The sequence below is a fragment of the Pinus tabuliformis genome, chromosome 1_1 (genome assembly GCF_031772625.1).
Source record: "Pinus tabuliformis cultivar Carrire ecotype Pingquan chromosome 1_1, CPIR1, whole genome shotgun sequence".
Lineage (NCBI taxonomy): Eukaryota > Viridiplantae > Streptophyta > Pinopsida > Pinales > Pinaceae > Pinus > Pinus tabuliformis.
This window is the reverse complement of record NC_142297.1, coordinates 592,733,194-592,755,642: the sequence shown is the minus strand read 5'-3', so window position 1 is coordinate 592,755,642 and position 22,449 is coordinate 592,733,194. Positions and strand designations below refer to the sequence as shown.

The window sequence follows — 22,449 nt, the reverse complement described above, 5'->3', positions numbered from 1 at the left end:
ACTCATGTGAAAATTGTCAAGGTCGGCCTCATCATCATAAAGCCCAACAGTCATGTCTTTTGACCCTCAACAATTTGTATATATAGAGGTGCCTTCAACCTCATTTGATTCATAGGGCTCCAATTTATTTCTAAGGTGGTTGAGCTCTTGAGGAGGATGAAGGGCTGTCTATTTTGGGTTTCTTCCTCAACAACTAGGGTTGAGATTACTCAGATAAATAGTCACAGGACGATGAAATTTCAGGGCAACTTGTATGGGTAATCTTGTAATTACAGGTCCGAATTCAACCTCATAAAGTCAGGTCATGTTTGGGTATTGACTTCAAGCTAATCTACGGTCAATTTAAGGAATAATTTCTCCCTTTCTGTGTCTGCACTTGAGAGCCATTACTTTAGGTAGGTTTGTAGGGATGCACCAGGTTAGACAGAGGGGTTGAGAAGCCTATCTCGGGCTTAGATCAATTCTAAGGGTCAGCGATGGACAACCTCTTGCTTGACAAGGAAAGCCACAGTTGAAAGGAGGGTTTCTTGATTAATTGAATTGAACAATAGTAGACTGTAAGAAACCATAACCAGATCTTAGCTGACTACTGTTGACAGAATGATGATACTGTAGTTTTGGGCTATTCACTTGTCCAAGGGAAATCATATTGGATCTTCAAATTGGCAAGTCATTTTGACTTTAAATTATTGTACTTTCTCTCTCTGTTGAACATTTGATATTATTAATAAGATGAAGTACCGATCAAGGGTTTTCCCTGTTTTAGGATTTTTCCCTGGCTTGTGCCATATCCTTGTGTACTCTTGTCTTCGCTTGTCTTTTGCACCTTTCGTTTATGTTATTCCTTAAGTTACTGTCATTATAATGATGTCTTAAGTAATTTCTAATGGAAAAATGGGTTAATATGGATCTCTGAAGTAACTGTCCTATGAAAAGAACATGTTAACCGAAAATTAACAAGATTTAACCAATCTTGGTTTAACTATTTCTAGTTTGAAACCTGGTTTGATAGGCAGACTAGTCTGGTCACTGGTTTCGGTTTTGAATGCTATGTTTTGGAGAATGTAATAAACTAATAGTGTCAAAGAGAAATAGTTTGAAATAAGCTATATCCATTACCTAGCTTTATGTGTTGCAAAGTTTCAAGATTGAGAATCTATAGTGTTTCTTTTGTCACAACACAGTGGAGCGATACAAGGTCACTTTTCGAAAGAAAATCATTAAAAGTATCCATATATTCGGTGGCTAGAGGGAAAGATCTGCACCCTCTCACAACTTTTCCCTTCATAGAAAGGGAAGTTTAAAATCACATCTATCATTACTCATGTCCCCAAGCATAGGAAAATAATAATGTAAATGTTATACACATTGAGATGAAGTTGGTTGCAGTATAATTCCTACGAGTGCAATGTTTCAAGATCCATCATTCTAAAGCCAAAGAAATGCTCCATGGCTTGAAATTTTTTTTTAGGGCTCATCCTTCGAAAAAAATCATAGAAGGTCAATGAAAATTACCCTTGGGCAGTCTTTATTTAAAGATAGTTTTTGTTAGGGCATTTTCAGAAATGTACACAGATCCAACATTTAAATGCCAAAAAAATATTGATTTCTAGAATGTTTTTTTGGGTTCATTAATCCTCAAATTCCACTAGAGTGCTGACTTGCAAAAATATTTATTTAGAGGCAACTGTTTTAAAAAATACAATAGAGGTATCAATAGCACATACCTCTTTGCAATCCTAATAGAGGACTGTCATCTTGGATGCCAAGCTCTTGGTGATAAAAGCGTATGTTGAGGCTAGTCGGCCGATGATACAGAGCATAAGACCATGGCGACAGGTACCTTGGCACTAAGGCTGGAGTGAACCAAGCCAACTGTAGCTAGAAAATCCCTGTTTCAACAGAAAGTACATGTGCAACAAGACCATGACAATATCGACCACCTCCTCAGCCCTGGTTGTGTGGAGATGGAGGAGATGCAACCCTAGATCCATGGTGAGGGTGATATTGACGACCTTGTCAGACGAGCCGAGGCATAGGATCAACTGCCATGGCTGAATCCTCCTCTAGGCGTCCCGAGGGAGATAAGCAAGAGAATGAAGGGGCACAACCATGGCTGATTCTATGCGCCCACATGCTGGATGAAGGCAATACCACAGAGGGTTTCTTCGTCGATTCTGCTATCATTCAGGAAATCATCGTGATAATCAGAGGAAAACTAGTGGTCGGATCCCAATCCACCTCCTTTCCATTTCTATTCATTCATCACGATCACCAGAGGAAAACCAGCGGTCAGATCCCTATTCACCTCCTTTCATCGTTGTTCATGGCCTCCATCTTCATCATCTTTTTCGAGGTCATTGTGGAATAATGGTGGATTTTACATGAGCATATCAGAGGATTTTACTGGACGCATATTATTCTGGTCAGGTTTATCCAAGTCATTGAGGGTGTAGATGCTTAAGATCAAACGATTTCATTGATGTAAACTCATGGACTAAGATTATTGAGGGAGATTTAAATTTGTTGTGGAAAATTATTTATAGTGAGAGTGTTTGTGAATTTGTAGTGGAAAATTATTTATAGTCAGAGAGTGTTTGTGATCATATATATCTTTTTGTCAGAGTTGGTTGATTGGTATTAAAGGATAGATAAATATTTAGTATTATATTAAACTTTTTATGGTTTTCTTCTTATTATAAAATTTATAGAGTTTTTTATTATTTTATTTGTTTATAATTATTAAAGTTTTTAAGTTATTGGTGAATTAAAAATTGGTTTGTTGAAATTTAAAATGTTGTAAAATATATATTTTTTCTAATTTATTGAGAGCGTAAATTATAATGAATGGTTGAGTGTAAGAAAATAGTTTTGCTGAAGAATTAAGGGGGTTTTGATATGGGTTACGTGTCTTTCTAAGAGCAATGCCATCTTTTATTTTGTTTAGGATATAAAATTTTGTGTGTTTTCAATTATTTATCATGTGTTATGTTTGAAGTGGATTTGTAACCATGATTATTGTTGCCTATGTAAATACTAATTTAGGTTGAATTATTTTGGTATCAAAGTAGGTTTGAGGCCCACATATGAATTGAAGAACAATGCTATCAAAGGGAATTTGTTTGGTGGGGTTATAACAAGGAGAATTGCAAAAGAGCACATAACGGAATGAGGAATACAAGCATAGGGTAGAGGGAAACATAGCGACAAATAAAATCCCCTAGATGTTGAGGTTCATGTTAACTAGAATGGATTCCATGGAGGAAGCTAGGAAAATAAGGGTTGCAGTAGATATTCATGATGTGAGTAATGAAGAGTGAAAAGTAGAGGCCCCATGGGAGATAAGACTAGATGATTTATTAGATTGGGAAGATGGAGAAATACCTTGAGTTTGATAAATTGAGGACCCCAAGAGAGTGAAGCATATATTCACAAAGTTGAAAGGGCATGCATCTTTTTGGCGGGATAATGTATTTGGACAAACAAATAAGAAGGAAAGATAAAATTAAGACTTGTGATGGGATAATTTCCAAATTAAATGGTATTCCACAATTTATACTGGTTGGCTTGAAAACAGTGATCCACCATGGTATAAAAAATAGGCTAAGTGTCCATCTTCAAATTTGGGATCATAATATTTAAAAATACCTTTTCTTTTACATTGTATAGTTTAAATGAGGGAATATAAATAATAATATGCTAATTATTATCAACTAAAAATACATAAGCACATACATTTTTTAGATTTAATTTTTTTTTTTTGCTGAATTGAGCATCCATCCTTCTATTCAACTATATTATAAAAACACATTACATAATGTACAAAAACCAAAGGAGATGTGGGCCATAACTTTATCGAGCCACACATAGCCTTGGAAATTGAGCCAAAGGCCCACAATGCGGGCCCAGGGCCACAAAACATTGCATCTTGACCTCCAAAATTCAATATATCGCCAAGACCGTGTGATCCACCATCAGAGATCTAACGGTCGAGAATCAATTTCGGAAAGCTAACATGCAAACCCTTTAATCATTGTATTGGACCCGATAAGCATATAGAGACATCAATATAAAAATTTCGGGTCCACCTAGGATGATAACCCTCGCACATGTAATCAGCTCGAAATCCATCGGATGTGGGCAATCCCAACCAAGCTGAATAACTTGCTCGGTGTTTAACAACACTTTCAGACCGAAGCCTAATAAAGTCACCGTTAATGTTAATTTCGGGTCCGTTTGGCATGGTAACCACCTTGCTATTTACCACACAATATTCATATGATTGCCTCTATTTCGCCTATCTACCCGCTCGTTAACAAAGATCCCTGCATAGCTTATAAAAAGGAAGATCTTTAGTGGATTTCATATTCATGTAAAGACTTGTTCTATATAATGAAACCCACCCGAGAACCTTGGGTTTGTAGAGTTCTAGGTACATATTCCCGCTCAAAGACCAGATATCTTGTATAGACCAAAATTCCTCTGTTTCCATTTGCCTACAACCTGCTAGTTTCCCCTGCTCTGATAGAACTCCTTGTCCATGTTCCCTTGTCTGAGACACTCTTCCCTCAATCTACCTTGGGGGATCTCTATCCATTCATATTTTTTTTGCTTTTAGCATAAAGTACACCTTCATTAGCTAAGATATCCACTAATTTGTTGGTTATTCAACGCACATGAGTGAAACTAAGGGTTCTCATGTTCTGCAGGTGGGATTGAATTTGTTGATAAACTTGTAGAAGCCACCAATGTCTCCATACTTTGTCTCGAGCTGAGCCATAGCAAATTTTCTTGACCGAATTAATAATAAATTCGGAATCAACTTCAATTATGGAATTATGAAGATTTAAGTCCCTCAATATTTCTAAGCATTGCTCAAGGGCCATGAGCTCTGCCATATTATTAGTGGCTTTCCCCAAATGACTATGAAAGATGGTTTTTATGAAACCCTTTTCATCTCTTATCGCTCCTCCATACCCAGCGATGCCCGGGTTTCCTTTTGAGGCCCCATCTATATTTAATTTCATAAAACCCTGAGGGGGAGGTTGCCAGAAATCCTTATCAGCTATTATATGACTTGCATTCTTGTTTTTGCCCTGTGGGACAAGCCCCCGAAGACCCAAATGTAGTAGTATCTACACATCCGTATCTTTAGGTTGGTCCTCGAGGGGGTTTTTAATGAGGATTCCTACCATCTCATTGAGTTGTCTTAAAATCTGAGCCATGATGCTCTGGGAAGAACCTTTCCTGTTCTTGAATATTTTGTTGTTGCGTTCTTTCCAGACATCCCAGATTAGAAAGCCTGGAGCTAAAGCCCAAGCTTTGTTGATTATTTCATTATCGGAGAAATTTTTCCTCCACTTCTTCAAAGTGCTGGTAATGCTGCCCATGTCCCTATCTGTTTATCTGAATATTGAAGCTATCCAATCCCACAAGGTGGATGTGAATGAGTAGAGGTTGAGTAGGTGATCCATAGTTTCTTCTTGTAATTCACATAGCTGGCATCTAGATGGACCAGATACCCCTCTTTTCCTAAGGTTTTCCCAGGTCATAATTTTTTTATGTTGCACTAACCACGTGAATAATTTGATTTTCATCCAACTTTCGTTCTTCCATACCCAATCAGGGTTTGGAAAGTCAAGCCCAAGGGCTATGCACTTGGCCTCTTTGAGGTTAAAGGTGCCTTCATTGTTTTTGCCCCATCTCAGCTGGTTTTAATCTGCTGATGTCAGCATCTTTCTCTGTTCTAGGATGGCTGTTAAAGCTTCTGCCTGTGCCTTCAACGGGGAATCATCACTGTATACCAGGTCCTTCCATATTCTCCATTTTCCTTTGCTTCTTTCCTGATCCCAGAAGTCATTTATTCTGAGTAACACTTTGTTGTCAGTATCGTTCTTGAGATTTGCAAATTCTTCTCTTAACAGTTTGGGTTCATGTTGCCAATTATCTTCCAAAAACCAAGTAAGATTTCCATCTCTGATTTCCCAGAAACTGTGTTTCTAAACAATGGCTCTATTCTCCCAAGCTTTGTTCCAAATGTGGGAGCCTTTGATGAGCCCAGACATTCTAATGTGATCCCTTTCTTTCCAATTTTTTGCATATTTCTGCTTCCAAATTTTGGCCCAAGGGGAAGCCGAATCTTTTAACCATCTCCACCATAGTTTTGCCCCCAAAACTTTGTTTAGCATTTCAGGGTCTTTTGTCTTAGGTTTACAGATCTTTTCCTAGGCTACCAAGGACCAATTTTTTTCTCTTCCCCTTTTCCCCAAAGAAAATCTCTTTGGATATTTTTGCATTGTTGCATGACTCCTTTAGGAGCTGGAAGGGCTGAAAACATAAAGATGGGGACAGTTTGTAGGACAACTTTTGTGAGCACTAGTCGTCCTGCTAAATTCAAAGACCTATTTGTCCATTTCTGGATTTTGTCCTGGAGCTTATTAGTCACAGGCTCCCAAACTATCTTGCTCATAGGTTTGTCTATTAGTGGTACTCCCAAGTATTTGGAGGGTAGCATATCTCTTTGAAAGCCTAGAATTCTAGATATATTTCTCTGAATAGCAATGTCAGTATTAAAAAAGAAAATCTTTGATTTGGTAAGGCTTACCTCTATACCCGCAGCCCTTGCAAAGTCTTTCAGGATTTGTTTGTAGGCTAGAGCTTCCCTGACCGTGGGTGTACCCTGCAGCATGATATCATCCACAAACTATTGATGGGTCAAAGAATCTCCATGCATGGTGAGTTTGAGACCATGGATTTTTCCTTCTGCTTTGGCAGATTTAATAGCATTGCCTAGCCCTTCCATTGTGAGAATAAAGAGGAAGGGTGAGAGTGGATCTCCTTGTCTGAGTCCTCTTGAAGGTTTAAAGGTTTTGGATGGTGAACCATTTAACAGGATTGAAAAATTGGAGGTAGTTACAAGGGCCATTACCCATCTTACCCAGTTATGATCAAAGCCATATGCTATAAGAACTTTTCTGATGTAAGCCCAACTTAGCTTATCATAAGCCTTTTCTAGGTCAAGTTGCATAATCTTTCCTGCCTGCCTATTGCTCTTAAGTGAGTGAACCACCTCGTGAGCTTGAATGATGTTGTTGAGAATTTTCCTGCCTTCCACATATCCAGTTTGCTCCTCAGACACGAGAGTTGGAAGAAGGGGCTTAAGCATATTAGCAATTATTTTGGAAATAATTTTGTACACCACATTGCATAATGCTATTGGTCTAAATCTGTTTGGTGTCATAGCATTGTCCTGCTTTGGAATCAAGGATATGAAAGAGGTATTGAGCACCTTCAAAATATTTTTGTTTTTTCCTTGAGTCCTCCACCACATCGAGGATATCGTGCTTCACTATTTCCCAACATGCTTTAAAGAAGTCAACATTAAAACCATTAGGACCTGGCACTTTCCCATTTTGCATCTCTTTGATGACTTCACTGACCTCCTCTTCATTCACTGGCATGTTTAGATTATAATTGTCTTCTCTTGTCATAAGCTTAGGAATGTGCTTTGTAAAGTCATTGATGAATTGTGATCTATCTATGAGAGGTTCCTCAGCTATGCCTTGGAAATGTTGAACTAGAGCAGCTTCTATTTCTTTATGGGTATTGAGTTGATTTCCTTGAGAATCTTTGATTTTTAAAATCCTATTATGAGACCTATGATCCATGGTAGATTTGTGAAAAAACCTTGTATTCCTTTCTCCTTCTTTTAACCATTGTACCCTTGATTTCTATTTCCAGAATATCTCCTCTTGCTTGCATAATCCTTCCCATTCCTGTTGATGATAGTCACCTTGTTCCTTTCTTTCCTCGTTGAAGCCATTTGTGATGAGGATCTAGTTAATTTCTTGTAGCTTCCGTTCAACAACTTTTTTGGCTTCAAAAATGTTGCCAAACTCATTCTTATTCCAATCTTTAAGCCTGAGTTTGATGTGTTTCAATCTTTTATGCAGGAGGAACATTTTAGTGCCCTGAACTTACATATCCTCTGTCCACCATTTTTCAATATTGTTGATAAAGTCAGGATGGGTAAGCCATATGTTTTCAAACCTAAAAGGTCTGTTTCTTGGAGTTCCTATAAAGGACGCTTCAAGTTGAACAAGCCAGTGATCCAAGCCACAAAAAGGGAGTATCATAGCTGACAAGTCAAGGCCTATAAGGACAAGGTCCTCTGAGATAATAAATCTGTCTAGTTTTGACGCCACTTGGGACTCTCCTCCCCTTTTATTATTCTAGGTGAAGATACCATTACTTGTCTCTATGTCTACGCCTCATGTTGTTTATAAAATTTTGAAATGCTATGGAATCTCTGCCTAGTGATCTGGTTCCACCTTTTTTTCAGGACAGTGACCTAATCATGTTAACGTCCCCTCCCAAAATCCAGGGGATGCCCGAATGTCTATCTCTTAATTCCTCCAGCGAGGTAAGAAGCCTGAGTTTGTCTTCAAGCTTTTGTGGACCATAAACATTTGTGATCAAATAAACTTCCTTGTCCCCCAAAGGTTGTATAACCACTGATAGATAGTTCCTGGATGCTTCAGCATCTAGGATTCCTAGTTTCTGAGGGTTCCAAAATGTGAGAATTCCTCTTTTTATTTTGTCTACTTTAACTTCTAGATATTCATAATTAATCATCCATTTGTTGTGTATTTCTATTATTTTGTTTATTGAACATTTTATTTCCTAGATAAATATCATATCTGGGTTTTCTTCTTTCATTCTATTGCTGAGATTTCTTTGTTTCCTTTTGCTTCCTAGACCCCTAATATTCCATGTTGTAAGCTTCATTAAGAAAGATTTGTAAACGAGTAACTAGTGAGGTCTTTCATCTTACCTGAGTTGATCATGAGTTTTCCACATTCAATCAGCAGCTCATTTTGTTTTTTCCTTCCTCTTTTCCTTTATGGGTTCTTGAGAGCTTGTCCCCCTGTTGCCTCCATAGTTTTAACCCCTCCATTATCCTAACCATCATAATTTCTTTTGACCCCTGCACCCTTTGTCTGTGTTCTCCAGAGAAAGAGTTGTTGTACTCTGTTAAATTCATCTTGAGGTAGTGAATCCACTCCTTTGGTTGTTCCTTCCTCCAGGAACTTTTCTAGATCGAGATGCTCCCTTTCCAGTATGTCCTGCAGTTCATGATCCTCCGTTCCCACTTTGCTTGGGGTCATCTCTTGGTCCCTATCCAGTTCCATAGTGTTTGGTTGATCCTCCCTTTTCTGGCTTGTATCAGGTCTATCCTCCATGCTGTCATCCTTTTCCTTCTCTAGAGGATTGTCCTTCATTACTTTATTTATTCTTTCATCCCCCTCTTCTTCGTCTAATATCTTGAACCTATTATGACTAGGCTATTTTTCCTCATAGATTTTTTTTTGGTTTTTCCTTCCTCCTTTTCCTCTACCCCCCACCTTGGTAAAGCTTTCAGTCTCTTTACCTGGGGCTGCTTTGATACTAGTCTCCATTTTTCTTAAAGGGCAATCTTTGAAGAGGTGCCCATGTTCATGGAATTTGCGACATATGAAGGGTACATGCTCATAGTCCACCGCCTGTACCCATTCTTCATCATATACTTCTAGAATTATTTCATCTGGAAAAGCCCCAGAAAGGTCCATTTCCACACATATTTTGGCAAAGGAGGTATATTTTCCACGCAAAGTGGCCTCTGATATTTTTAAAAAATGCCCTAGTTTATTATCTATGGCTTTTAATGATTCTGGCAGCCAGTAATCTAGAGGCAGGAATATAGTCTTACCCATATTGGAACCTTTCACACTCCGAAACAAAGTTCATAACCCATGGCCTCGTGTAGAGGCCTACAGACGCATAGAAGTAAGGTCCTCCTTCAAACACCCTGTCTCTATCCACTAGGTTTGTAAACAAAACTATGAAGAAACCCTTGGATCCAAGGTGTAGATCTATTTCTCCCTTATGTTTCCAATGGTTCTTTATCCATACGTGTAGGGCTTTCTCTGTTGGCCAAAACCCCATGAATTTACATATCACTGCATAAGTCGCCATGTGCTCCCGATGTGCCTGTAGTGCTAGATCACTTAACACCACACAGGGTGTGATGGATGCCTTAGGTTTACATGGTCCTGTCTGACTGTTGGGGTCAACTTTCTGACTATCTACTCCTGTATGCTTCTATCTTCTGCCTTCCTCCCGCGTTTCTGCCTGCCTTTATGCTCTGTTGTTTTCCTGTTTTCCTCTTTTTGTATCCCCGGATTCCGCTTCCATGGGCTTCTTGAAGCTGTTTGATACAACATGACTATAGGAGGGAGTGGAACTCCCCCCTTCTCGCCCTTCCATGGTGCCCAACGCTGCAATCCTGTTGAAAATCCTAGTTCCGCGCGTTTTTCCTCCCTCTAAGGTTTAAACATCTTTATATTTAAATTTAAATAATTCAACTATTTGCTAATTGAGTTTCCTTTATTTTTTATAAGTGGAGAATAATCCAACTTTTACCTAGGTGCAAGATTGACAGCTGAGCTTTGTTTTGCAACCCCTACATGTGTCTGTAAAATTATGTATAGAATAATATGGCTTTAACGTAATATAAATTTATATTAATTGATAAGGTTTAAATTAATCAACATACTTTGAATTCAAATAAATATAATCAATATTGCCTCAATGAATCTAGTGCAATAATCAACCATGGTATGTAACAACACCTCAAAAACCCCACAACAAATAGTGTGTTGTCTCTCTAAGATGTGAGGAATAAATTCTTATTAACTCTTAAAACCCTTCAATATCAATTTCAAACTCTCTTTCTTATTCCTCCTTCCAAAAGGAGTGTAAATTTATTATATATTGTAAACTTATACTCAATAATATTGTATAAAATTGTTATAATTTTAGCAGTATAGATGAATTAATAGGCCCCTTTGAGGGGGTTGTTGAATCCATCTAATATCTAACTTTTAACATTGCAAATGGATTCAAAGACCCCCTTTATGGGGGTCAAGCGGCTCTCTAAATCCATTTATAGCATTAAAATTTAGTGAAATGTAACACTTTAGTATCAAAATTACAATTTTCCATTTCTAGATTGTTTAACATTGCAGATGAGGGTCTCTAAATTTTAACAGTGCAAATTGACTTATAGACCCCTTTGTCTCTAAATTTAAAACTGTGGATGGATTCAAGGAAGGGGGTCTCTGAATCCATCTGTAGTGTTAAACTTTAGAGACAAAATGGTATTCATAATTTCAACATTGTATATGGATTTAAAGACCCTTTTGTCGCTAAATTTTAACACTGCAGATGGATTCAAAGACCCATGTAGTGAAATGTAACACTTCAGTATCAAAAATGCAATTTACCATTTCTAGAGCGACACAATTAAAAATTATTAACATAAATGACTAATTCATATCCTTGTTGTACTTGTTATTTGGTCATATTTTTATTCTTAGACTATAATAGTCATTTACATTAATCATTATTAATTTTGTCACTTATTATCTAGTCATTTATTTTAATCCTACACTAAATTAGTCATTTTAGTAAGTCACTTTTAGTTTAGTCACTTATTATCTAGTCGTATATTTTATCCATAGACTAAATAGTTGTTTAAGTTAGTCATTTTAATTCGGTCAATAAAAATTGCTCAAATTTAGTAGTAATTCACTTGAAATAATTGCAGTGACTAACGTTTTTAGTCACCTAGCCACTAATTTCATCATTTTCTACTAGTGTAGTTTAGATATATATTTAATCATTGGGGTTTACACAATTAGAGTTTGAATATACATTTTATTTGTGTCCATATTTTTGGATCCATGATTCTTTTACAAACAATTTAGACAATTTTGTGTAGAAGGCATTTTAATGATATGGCAATTGCTTGTTTGTGGTTCTTCTAACTTGTCATCAATACCTTTATTAAGTGATTGTACATTACAACATATTAATCATGATATGCATGATTTAATCTTTGATTTCTTAATTTTTCTTATTTGATCAATTTTTTATATATTTCCTGTCCCATTATCTTTAAGATTACAACTCATAGAGCTAAGCAAATCCAATTCCTCTACAATATTCAAATTTACAATACCTTCAAGTTTAGTTATACATAGTGTATTACAATAAATGAAGAACACAAATTACACTTCAAATAAGAAACTACTATGATAATATTGAATGAGATGTTTCTTCAAGATGTATTTATATGTTCATGTCTTAATAGGATAAGAAGGGGTTTCATCTCAGTCCTCCTTTGTTTTGTATTATCACAGACCTTCTGTTATGTTGACACCTTATCTTCGGGATTAGGTATATCCATGTAAATATTGTAAATAGAAAATAAGGAGAATTAGAAGACGAAGAGACACTGGGAGATGAAACCCAAGAGTCTCTCTCTCCATGTATATATCTATGATCCATCTTAATGCAATAACACAATCTGAATTGAGGAGTTACCTCCTGGCCTGACATGATATTAGAGCCAATGCCATTTTTGGCTTCCTTTCTGCCTTTGTTCTGCATCTTTTGCAAACTAACACCCTTGTCATTTCCCTACAAAATCCCATGCATTGTTGTTGAATGCACTGGTAGAGATCACATGTCGTATTCTATCCTACTATTGAAAGGGTTTATTTTTGCATTGAGGCATTGCTTTGCAAACTAGTGTGAAGACTGGTGCATCTACCAGGAGGTGTTGTGTTGAATGGTGTGATTGCAGTTCAAATTATTTGTTGTCTGGCGTGTGGTAAGTATTTGAAGAACTTGAAAATTTTGATGATTGATGAACGTCGTATATGTAGAAAATATTTGATTGAATGTAGAAAAGTTATAGTTGATTGAATGCATAAAATATTTTTAAAGTTAGTGGTGGTACTTTGTCTGTGTGGAATTCTTTTATAAAAAAACTCGTGTGGTATGCTTATCCCCTTGTCTCCAAGTGAAGCTTACACTGATCCTTTGTCCCTCTACTAGAACCTAGTTGAATGCATTAAATCCATGAAACATGTGATAGCTAGTCCATTAAAACATTAGTATTTTCTTTGTTTAAATTGTACGTAGGAGCAACATATTGTGTGTTAAAATCTTGTGTGTCCAAGACCGTTGCAACAACGTATGTCTCCCATTAACTGCACGGAGAAAATTGGTGACAACAACGACTGTCGGTATACTTCTTGGAGCCGAGTTGAATGTTTTGTGAGTGTTGGTCAACTGAGGTAATATTCCACAAATAGGCTTGGTGCAGTCTTGTTGCTGACTGGTCGAGGTATATAAGTTGAGGCTGTATGACCATCTGTTTGATTTGTTTAATACTCCACATGTATGGTATGAAGTGTGTTATTTGAAAGTGCATTGGCTCTTTTATAAATGCATTGGTTTTTTTTAAATAAGACATATATGGTATGGTTAACCTTCATATAATGAAATTACATATATGTTCTACATAAGGTATATGATGGAAGTATATTGAGAGGCTACACTCTTAGTTGAATTTATTTTTTTAAGAAAACAAATTATTTTACAAATACTTGCAATTACTGTAATTATTTTGAAGCACATAGTCATTTTTTAAGAATGCATTCACTCATATCTATTGTGGGAGTGGTTCTCACTAGTAAGGAGAACTATCCTGAGTGGTCCCGGAAGATAAAACACACTCTGATTTTCAATGTGTTGTGGAAATGAGTCTTTGAAGGTGTAGGAGACAACTCACTTGAAAAACCCACTTCAGACAAAGAGCTTGCCATTTGGGAAAACAAGAACAAAAAGGCCTATGCCTTGATTATAGCATCAGTAAATGAAGAGGTGAGTCGCCATATTTCTCCATTTTCAAATTCTTTTGAAGCCTTAAATAAGTTGAAGGAATCGTATGACTCACACTCTGAACTTGAAGTTGTTCAATTGTTGATTAAGTTGTTTAGTCTTGAATTGAAAAATGATGACCATGTTGCCTTAGACTTAGAAGTAAGATCCATTATGGATGATATAAAATCCACTGGTGTTGAGATATATATTCCTCTCATAGCTTATGTCAAGGCATTATATCCAACTTATTCACATTATCTTGAGTCATTACAAGCAAGTGGAAACCTTAAGGAGATTACCTTTGACTCCCTTGAGAATAAGTTTGTTGAGAGAGAGAAGGCCTTTTGGAAGAAGACAACTCATCATTCTACTAAAGAAATTGTATGCCTTGCACAAAAGGAGAAGAATCATGCACAATATTCTTCTATAGGAAGTGGTGGCCAAAGAGGAAGAGGAAGGAGGAATTTTAGAGGAAGGGGGGGCAAACAATTCCAAGAAAGTTTGATCTCATTTCATATGATGCAATAGAGATGGACATGAAGCTTCCACTTGTAAGTTGCCTTGGGACCAGATTGAGCAGGAAAGAAATGAAGGGAAAGGTAAAGAAACTGACAAAGGGAAAGGTAAGGTACCAAGTCCGCCCATTATGGTGTGGCACATTGCAACATTGGAGTAACCAAAGACTTATTCAATGCTTCACTTGCTTCATGGAAATATGATTGGTTGCTTGATTCAGGAGAAACTTGCGCATGAATTTGAAGAGATATTTCTTTGAATAATTCACTTACAATGTTGATGCAGGAGTATACACTGCAGAGAAGTCAAAACTCAAGCACTTGACACCATCAGGCTCAAACTGCCTGGTCTTCCAAACTTTCTTCTACATGATGTTCTATATTTTCCAGAGTTGAGGAGAAACTTGTTGTCTTTGTTCCACATCCGCCAGCAAGGACACTTCATTCATATGTTTGATGGAAAGGTTGAGGTCAAAAAAGCATCAGATCACTTAGTTGTCATGACAGGGATAGAAGAAGAAATACTTCTGAAGCTGCAAGGAACTTTTGCTTGTGCACAATGTTATAACTTATTTTTACCCTTGTAATATTTTGTATTTTTTCTTTTATTGTCATATATATATATATATATATATATATATATATATATATATATATATATAAAGAGATGAAAAGGAAAGAGAAATAAAAAAAATCAAAAGAAAGAAAGAATAAGAAAGGGATAAAAAAAAAAGAATAAAATAATATCGCTAGTATTGTGTGCACATTGAAATGACTCATCATTTTTATTTTATTATTTTATTTTAAATAATGATTAGTATTTTTAAAAGGATTATTTATATGTAATAAATTGATTTGATCGATTTTTTGGATAACATTTAAAGATTGTTTATATTTGAATGGATGAGATTGGGCCCACCTAGATCAACGACCCCTGATCATTTGTGGGACCCCCAACATTGTCGACAGTGAATGGGGGTGGGTCGGCAAAGCAGTTTTCCCGATCCCGCCTTTAGGTACGTGGCAGTGCCACATCCATTGTGGTACCCCCTACCAAAAACCATAAATAATTCCCCCCTGACAAACCACCATTCTGCCACTCATACTTCCGTTATTGTTCCTGCCAATTTTTCCTATCAATAAAACCTTCACTACGCTTAACCATTGCCATCTCCCTGATAGATTTATCAGATAACCATTATGCATTAATTTCCCGCCAATGTTCAAAATATTTAATTCCCTTGCGCCACTTATCATTAGCCAATTTTGGCTATTATCAGCATTTGATTTAAGGCCTATCCCTTTTGCAAATTAACTTCTTTGTTGCATTATGATTATAGTCAATATTTCCAACTCGAATCTACAAGTGAATGACATCAAATTTCCAGCTTACGATCATCCTATTTCCGGGTAATTGTTCTATTAATCCCCAACAATTATGACTTCTTTAATGGGTTCTCATAAAGGAAAATCCAAAGTATCTGTTGACAATCCAATGCTTCCTTCTGTAATAAATTTATATGAACTACCTTTAGTTGACACTAAATTTAAAATAGTAGAGACCAATTGTGAGTTCGACCTCTATGAACTGCACAATTAGGCCTTTCAAAAATACCAGGATGCTAGTGATAAATTTTCTTTCTAGGAATCCCTATTACCTTAATTTGTCTTCCCTCAAACCTACCATTTTACATATTTTGTTGCCTGGTTTGGAGCTCACTATCTCCCAAGTCAGAGAGTTATCATTGCTCAAAATAATGAAACATTGTTTTATGTAGCCCCTAAGTCAATTTTCCAATCCCTTCCATTGAATTCTCAAGAATCCCTACATATGTTTTCTACTAATGCATTAATGGAGATTTACCAAAAACTTTCCTTTTCTGAAAGAGCTCATATTTTTTAATCTTTTATACCTGAGAATTCTGAATTACCCAGGACCAATCCTCCCTATTCTACTGCCATGTTCCCTGAGATGTCTAGGCAGGTCATTTCCTTAGTTTCTTTTCTATTAGGATACCCCAGTGACCAATGGGTCGATGAAGTAATTTTAGGATTTTTATCAATCTTTTCCTCTAGTAAAAATCCTTCAGTTGTGTTCAATTATAGTCAGATCCTTTCAGATATTATTCGTGAGCAGTTTTTGAAGGTCAGTGTTGAAGGCTATTTGAAGCATCAATTAGTTTTAATCTACCTGTTACTATATCATCAATAAAAAATATTCAAGTTTCCTTTGCAGAAGATGGATATTACATGCATCCCACAGTCAATTATTCACTGGACTTCACTAGTCAAAAAGACTTTTGAAGAGTTCTCCTTTAGTGATTTTGTCAACCAATTCTTGTATGTAGGAAATTGTTTATTAAACATTAATGTTGTTCCTAGGATTTCTACTGAAATTAAAATAATTTTACTTCTTAGTGAACAGTTAAAGGTTGGTCTTCCTCCCAATGAGAAACATATTAGACAAATGATGAATGTAGATGATGTTCATTTTGTTTCTAGAAAACAAAAAGCTCAATTTAAATTGAAAGCATAGTTTGGCCCATTGATAACCAACACAAGAGCTGCAAGGAGAGAGGTAGATAATTTATTGAAACAGATGAATTTGAAGTTGATTTTCAGTTGGTCTTATGACCCACTATGGATTATATCAATAGTTAGAGTTGCATAGAAATCAACACCTTATGTTCATGTGGATAAACCAGAGATTAAGCAATTTGACAATAAAAAAGAATGGGAGGAAAATTTTTTACAGGAAGTCAGGGAAGCAATATCTAGTCAGATAGTGTTAGAGACTCCAAAGACCATAGATAAAGAATTAAAATGACCAATCAAAACTTAGTCACCATCAAGATCAGATTTACAACAAACAACTTTCAAGGTCATAATAATAAGAAAGACAACAACTAATGAGGAAGAAGAATCCTCTTAAGTTAGGACTTCTCAAGGACCTTCTAGATTTTTTCTCACAGGAGAATCACCATTTTCATTATAGTGGATTGAAGAAACTATAATAACTTCTCCTTCTCCTTCTTCCCCTTCTTCAAGGCAACAAATTATTTTTTCAAAATTTCTAGAAATGAAAAGGAAGAATGAGGCAGTGAAGACTTCCACATATGTAGAATTTTGGAAACAATCTTATAAAACAAAGACTAGACTACTTTCACCATTATACATTGAAAGGGGATAGTTGTAATTGGCATTTTTGGAACCAAAGGTCCTTGTACCTAAAAATTTTGAAGACAATAAAACTTCCTTGTTTTCCTTTGACACCAAACATATTCATCCCATAGATCAGATTGATCTACACAAACAAGCAAGAGAGATGATTTATACATCGTTTACAAGCTCTGCAATGACAATTTCTAAGCTGTAAGCATCATTAAATAATATTCATTGTCAATTAAAGCTAGAGAAATGTCTTCTCTAGCTAAGGTTATCTTCATTAAGGGACTTGAATACCTTGTTATGAAATTAGGACTGGTTCCTAAAGATGTAAAAGTAGCAGAAGAGATAATAAAAAAGTAGGAATGCTAACAACTAAACTTGAAGTTGCGAACAACTAAACTTCCACAGACCCAAGAAGTTAGGTAGTTAGAGAAGGAGAAAGAAAACAGGGTTCGAATGATTGTTGAGAAGAACATACAAATTCAGAAAATGGAAGTTGAAATGGAAAGGTTGATTAAGGAAAGAGAGCTACAACTCAACACTGGAGTAGCAACTTCTACAACATGAACATCTACAACAACAGTGTCCACAGTAGAGACAAAGCCCATCGGTCAAAATTCAGCAAAGCAGTTATCAAAGGCCATGGGAGATCTATCTTTAAAGGATATGGAAATTAATAAGCTTAGAGTACAACTTGAGAAGATTCAAGATAGTAAAATTACAACTGATAATGCATATTTCGCTGAAATACAGAAAAAATTCAAATTAACTAAGAAATTAGAAATCTATGAAAATGAATCATTGATTGCACAAACTTGATCTCAAGCCAACTAGAAAATATGGATTGATGTTACTGCATTTTTTATTGAATTATGGCCATCAATTGAAATTATTTTGAGCAGGAAGATTTATTGTAGATGTCAAAGACATCACTAGCAGAGATTAAAGAAGATTTAGATCATAATCCATGAGAAGATACTAGGATAATCAAAGTCCTGCATTCCAAAACAAAGGAAGAACTTGAAGAATTTGGAATTGAAGACAAGACTAATGCAGTCCTAGAGACGAGAAAATTTTTGACAAAGATAAATCTAATGTTATAGTTAGAAAAAGAATGCCAAAACTTAGAAGTGCAAATTAAAAAATTCCATGGAAGTTTTAATTCTTTGCGCAAAAAATGACTCCCAGATCTGCGAGACTCTAGTGGCTAATTGATCCCACTAGAAAATTATCAACAGAGGTTACATGAAATAGCAATAGATAAAACCAAATTTTCCAAAGTCAGAGGGATAATCAATGGAAAAGCTTTCATGGAGAGCCTAGAATATGATTTGTTTATTAAACATAAAATTCAACATTTATTTTTAACTAGGCCTACTTTTGAAAAGTACACAGAAGTTGATGAGTCATAGAAGAAGTTAACCAAATTTTCTATCCAAGATGATAAAAGATGGGATACATTACTTGAGCTCATCCAATAGAATAGAGTGCAAAATTTCAGTGAGTAGAAGGCAGAAAAATAGGAGAAGACAACAAAATAGCAGAGTCAGTAAACAAAAAATCCAATTTCCTGCAGCAGTCATTAAATAGCAACCTTGAAATGTGCGTTGAGTGTTCAAATATGTTTAGAATAGCTATTTTTCTATTCTATTTTTGTAAATATCCAAATCTGTTTTGGATAATATTTCAGTTTGTAATAAATTTTATTTTGAGATTAAGATATTTTGAGTTAGACTCTATAAATATTTTGTAATTTGAAGAAGACCGAATTGAACCCTTGTGATGAATCAATGACATAATCGTAATATTCTAAGCTATTTCTGAAGATAATTTAAGGATTATGGATTCATTCTGAACAACTTGTGTATCTATGTGAGTTTATCTTGTTATTCAATTATGTTTTTGATATTTATTTCTATATATTTAGTTAATGGGCAATATTTCAAAACAACCAAATGGCCTATTTCCTTGTGTTAAGGAGAGATGTTGAAAGCATCTAATGAACGATCTTTCAAAATGGCTTGATGGTCCATTTCCTTCATCATGAGCATATTTATAAAGCACGTAATACACAATCTTTTGAAATGGTGTGATGGTTATTTCCTTGCAGTTTGTAGACCTTTAAGCGATAGAGGCATAAAAAAATTAAAATACACATAAATTGAAATTCATCAATAAATAAAGAGGTAGTCTAATTTATAGACAAAATAGTCTTTTTCAACTCTCACTATATAATTTCAAACAAAAACCCTTAAAATACATTTTTGAATGCATAAATGGATCTAGCACCTGAAAAATCTAGGACATGACTTTTACATATTAAACAACTCAAACCCAAATTTTTAAAAATCTATCCCAGATTTTGGTTAAGATTAACTAGAAAAATTGTAGTCTAACTTATAGACGAATGAATTTTTCTCGATTAGAGTATATTTTTGAATGAATTAATGTATTCAACACCCTGAAAATCTTCACATGATTTTTACAGATTAAACAATTCAAACCCAAGTCTTTAAAAATTTCTCCAAAATTTGGAAAATAAAACAACTTAATACAAAAATATATGTTGCATTATAAAATTTAATTTAAACATTTTAAATAGAAAATGTAGAACAATAAATATGGATATTAAAAACTTTCAATTTTGTGTTTTTATATATTTGATAGATGTATGTACTGAAATTAAAATTTGTTAAAATAAATGACAAGTGTTTAAATATAAATTGAGTTTTAAAGATTGAAAATTAAAATATATATTTATTTTTTATTTAAATTTCTTAAAATAATAAATAGTTTAGAGTTATATAGATGAAGGATTAAAAAAATTAAAATTTGCATATATATATATATATATATATATATATATATATATATATATATATATATATATATAATATTTTTAACTAAAGTTATTAATAAGTAATGGGACAGTTTTAAATTTTACCTAAATAAATATTTTTAATTAATTTTATTAATAAGTGATTGAAAAAGTTTTAAAATTTATATAAATAAATTGTGGGATGGATTTTTATTATCTTTTATTATAAAATGGATTTCTAATAATAAATTCACTTTTCTAATTACGCCGTAAGGCGTTTCCCTCTGAAATGGACTCCTCCAAATGCCTTTCTGTCCTAATAGTAGCCATTAGATCTTTTGTTAGACGATTGAACAAAAATCAGCCGTCTAATTTAATAAAAAAAAATGTTTTAAAACATTAAAAAACCTTAAAAAAACATTATTAGGCCAATGAACAAAGCTCTCTGCTTGACATCTGTGCGCTTTTTACGGAGGAGTTTCAAATAGAGTCCGTTTGAATTCTTAGTGGAGTTTATGGCAATGAACTCCAGCATCGGTGAAGCCTTTTCGTGGCCTCAAGGATGGTGTTAAAGTCCCTTTTGTTGGCGAAATCAGGTGGGTATTTTTGAAGGAGGCAGTGAAAGTATGGCTGCGAAATCTGAAGAATTTGGCACTATTAATATGGGGTATTGTTGTGGCAGTATCTGGAGCTATTCTTTTTTTGGTTATGGTTGGATTTCTTAACAGGGCCGTGCCTAAAAAGAGTGAGAGGGATGCCTGGTTTGAGGTCAATAATCAAATTCTAAATGAGCTTTTTACCATGATGTGCCTTTATCTACACCCACAGCGTTGTTATCATCTTTTACTTCTCATTAGATGGAAACCAGAGGACATTGTCAATCTTAGAAAGGTCTACTGTAAAAATGAGACTTACAAACCTCATGAGTGGGCACACATGATGGTAGTTGTGCTACTTCTGCAAATAAATTGTTTTGCGCAGTATGTGCTCTATGGTCTGAATTGGGGCTATAAGAGATCACAACGTCTAGCTATAGGAGTGGGTTTGTGCGTTTTTGTTGCAATAGGCGCCCCTGTTGCAGTTGGTCTTTATCTTATCCTGAGTCCTCTTGGGAAAGATTATGAAGCCGAAGGTGATTTGGAGACTACGGTTATAGGTATCACTGATGCAGATGCAGATGTTATTAGGATAGATGATAACTCTGTGAAAAACAAATCTACATATGTGCGACTTGAGAAGAAATACTCTCTGCTTAGAAGAGGTAGTAAAAGAATGGAACCTAAACCGGAATGGCAGGGAGGTCTATTTGACTGCTAGAGTGATCCTTTTGTTGCATTTTTTTCAACATTTTGTGGGTTCTGTGTTTTTGGGTGGAATATGGATAGACTGGGGTTTGGGAACATGTATGTGCACATAGTGACCTTCATTTTGTTGTGCATGGCCCCTTATTGGATCTTCACCTTGGCTGCTGTCAATATTGATAATGAGAATATTCGGGAAGGTCTTGGTATCACTGGGATCATTCTTTGCGTGTTTGGGCTTCTGTATGGTGGGTTTTGGAGGATTCAGATGCGGAAGAGGTTTGGCTTACCTGGAAATGGCTGCTGTTGTGGGCAGCCTAATGTGACAGATCTAATGCAGTGGCTTTTCTGCGGTGTTTGTTCTCTCTGTCAAGAGGTTCGCACTGGAAATTTCTATGAGGTCTGTGAGGATAAACTCTATTCTAAAAAATATCTTGGCCAAGATTCACAAGACTTGAGAGATGCTTCACTGAGTTTGGCTCCATTGGGTCATGAACCAGGATCACCAACTTTGAATTCACCCTCTTGGTTCAAATCAGACATGTCACCAAATTTGAATGCTCAAGCTTCAGTGTCGCCAGTTTTGAGTCCAATGCATTATTCCATTGAAAAATCTCTTCCTCCACAGGGTATGCCCCTTGTGCGGGAAGGGTCGACATTTCCTTTGCCTAACTTTCTTTCAGTGGAAACTCATATTACGATTTCTCCAGATTCAGAATCAGCGGATGCACATAACGTGGCAGCTCAAACAGAAAATCTAAAGAGGGACGACTATCCGATGAATGCACCCATTCCCCAGAGACTAGAAAAATAAGAATAGGGCATTAACGCAATCATACTCCTATGGTTGATGGCTGGAAGGTTAAATTGAATT

General features: G+C 35.5%; 1 pseudogene; it reads left to right on the top strand.

Annotated features, from left to right (window-relative positions):
* The first annotated feature begins 2,050 nt into the window (after positions 1 to 2,050).
* Positions 2,051 to 22,389, top strand: LOC149214651 (uncharacterized; annotated as a pseudogene).
* Positions 22,390 to 22,449: the final 60 nt, after the last annotated feature.